Source organism: Mesoplodon bidens (genome assembly GCF_964165515.1).
Source record: "Mesoplodon bidens genome assembly, contig: HAP1_SCAFFOLD_53, whole genome shotgun sequence".
Taxonomy (NCBI): Eukaryota; Metazoa; Chordata; class Mammalia; order Artiodactyla; family Ziphiidae; genus Mesoplodon; species Mesoplodon bidens.
The window spans coordinates 3,037,615-3,040,433 of record NW_027671920.1 but is presented as its reverse complement, the minus strand read 5'-3'; positions in this window follow the sequence as shown (position 1 = coordinate 3,040,433).

Below are 2,819 nucleotides of genomic sequence, written 5' to 3'. Positions count from 1 at the left end.
TAGGTAACGCAAGGCACTCCTCCAGTGAGGCAGTTGGCAATTTACATCCCGCCCATCAGCATAACAAGGCTCCCTGTTCTCCGGGCCTCTCTTGCCTTTCTGATTTTTAGACATTTTGTGGATGTCCCTTTTGACCGATGGGATGAGAAACTTCTTTGTAGTGCAGATTTGCATTGCCCACTTGCTTGCTTGGCCAAAAAGGGCGTATGCGTTTTCTCCTGAATATTTTCAGGAGAAAACGCATACGCCCTTTTTGGCCAAATGCGTCATTGTCGAAGTTGTGCCCCTCTTCCTGTGCTTTAAAGGCGATTCCAATGTACCTCTTGAAATCTGTTTCCTGCTATTCTGCCTCGCTTTCAAGTCCGCCTCGTTGCCTTCCCTCAACAGATTTTTGGACGATAGTTGTCCTTTATTACTCTGCCAGTTTGTGAATTGCTGTGCCCCTGAGCTCCATTTTTCAACTCGTATTTTGGGAGCTGTACGCAAGTCCAAAATTTTGATGCAGGACCTATACTGGTTCCCGGTGGGTGGCTGAGACTCTGGTTAATTCTTCTTCCTGCCGGGAAATTTGAGTGACATGTGCTCGTGCAAATGCCTAACAGCTACTCTCTCATTGGTTCTCCCTCTTCCCTCCCATCCTCTGCCAAATTGGCAGCCTGTGCGAACCAGGAGTTTAAAGGGGTTGTCTCTCCAAGTTGGGAGATTGATAGTAAAGCTGTTGGAAAGTCAAACCGGAGCACCAGGAGAGGGATTACTCGTTGAGTTTTAGAAGCCTTTTGTATTCACAGTGTGTCCATTCTCTAGGTTTCCCGTACATGTTATAGCTGTAGTAATATTCCCTTCAACATGGAGAGTTGGGACCCATGGAATGGGGGCCATGCATTTTTGCTTTAAAGGGTCTGCATTTGCTCACCCAATCTCACCAATCCTCTCAGTCCCAAGTGTCCAGCCTTATGCCACATCCAGCTGTCATTGTAGATAGGGTCATTCCAGGTTTCATCAGAGACCCTGAAGGAAATGTAAAGAATTTACCTTTGTGTTGGTTTTGTTTTTGAAATTCCTTTTTTTTTTTTTTTTTTTTTTTTTTTTTTTTTGCGCTACACGGGCCTCTCACTGCTGTGGCCTCTCCCGTTGCAGAGCACAGGCTCCGGACGCGCAGGCTCAGCGGCCATGGCTGACGGGCCCTGCCACTTTGCGGCATGTGGGATCTTCCCAGACCGGGGCACGAACCCGCGTCCCCTGCATCGTCAGGCGGACTCTCAACCACTGCGCCACTAGGGATGCCCTGAAATTCCTTTTTATAGTGGGTTTGAGCTGATTCTCGCTGCCATGTTTATACCAGTCTAGACACACTTGATTCCCTTACTGAGACTTATCAATACATAGGTTTTAAGATTCTTACTAGTCAGATCTATTCCTCTGTGGGAAATATGGGGTTTGAGACCCTTTCACTGAGGAAGGTGTAGGTCTTGTCTATTCCACAGTTGGTTATTGAAATGGTACCTGTGCTTATATCAAACTCTGGTTTTATGCATCACCACACCTCTCCTTTCCCCTTAAGCAGGCATAAGAGTGTTTTCTAAATGTGAGACTCTGTTCCCTTTCCTAACTCAGTTCATGTGTAGCCATGTTTACAGGATCTTCATAAGTGATATCTTATGATAAGTTTCTTTTTCTGTGTGACTTATTTCACTTAGAATCATCGTACCTGAATCCACTCACTTTGCTGCTCCTGGTCTTATGACATTGATTTCATGGCTGAGGGATATTCCATCGTACATAAATACCACAGTTTTTTGAACCATTCTTATATTTCCCGGGATATTTAAGGTGTACCCAAGTTGAGGTTCTTGTAAGCAGTGCAGCCCTAAATTTGGGGGTGGCTCTGTCTTATTGATTTTCAGTTTTCCCAAGGTATATTCCCTAGACTGGAAGTGCCCTTGGCTCTGTAGCTCTGTTGTTTACTTGTTTTAGGGAACGCAATGCACTCCTACAGTGAGGGAGTTGGCAATTTACATCCCGCCCATCAGCATAACAAGGCTCCCTGTTCTCCAGGGCCTGTCTTGCCTTTCTGGTTTTTACACATTTTGTGGATGTCCCTTTTCACCGCTGGGAAGTGATACTTCTTTGTAGTGCAGATATGCATTGCCCGCTTGCTTGCGTGTCCAAAAAGGGCGTATGCGTTTTCTCCTGAATATTTTCAGGAGAAAACGCATACGCCCTTTTTGGTCAAGTGCGTCATTGTCGAAGTTGTGCCCCTCTTCCTTTGCTTTAAAGGCAATTCCAACGTACCTCTTGAAATCTGTTTCCTGCTATTCTGCCTCGCTTTCAAGTCCGCCTCGTTGCCTTCCCTCAACAGGTTTTTGGACGATAGTTGTCCTTTATTACTCTGCCAGTTTGTGAATTGCTGTGCCCCTGAGCTCCATTTTTCAACTCATATTTTGTGAGCTGTACAAAAGTCCAAAATTTTGATTCAGGACCTATACTGGTTCCCGGTGGGTGGCTGAGTTTCTGGTTAATTCTTCTTCCTGCTGAGAAATCAGAGTGACATATGCCCGTCCAAATGCCTAACAGCTACTCTCTCCTTGGTTCTCCCACTTCCCTTCCATACCCAGCCAAATTCCATCCTGTGCGAACCAGGAGGTTAAAGTTGTTGTCTCTCCAAGTTGGGAGATTGATAGTAAAGCAGTTGGAAAGTCAAACCTGAGCACCATGAGAGGGACTACTCGTTGAGTTTTAGAAACCTTTTGTATTCACAGTGTGTTCATTCTGTAGGTTTCCCATACATGTTATAGCTGTAGTAATATTCCCTTCAACAT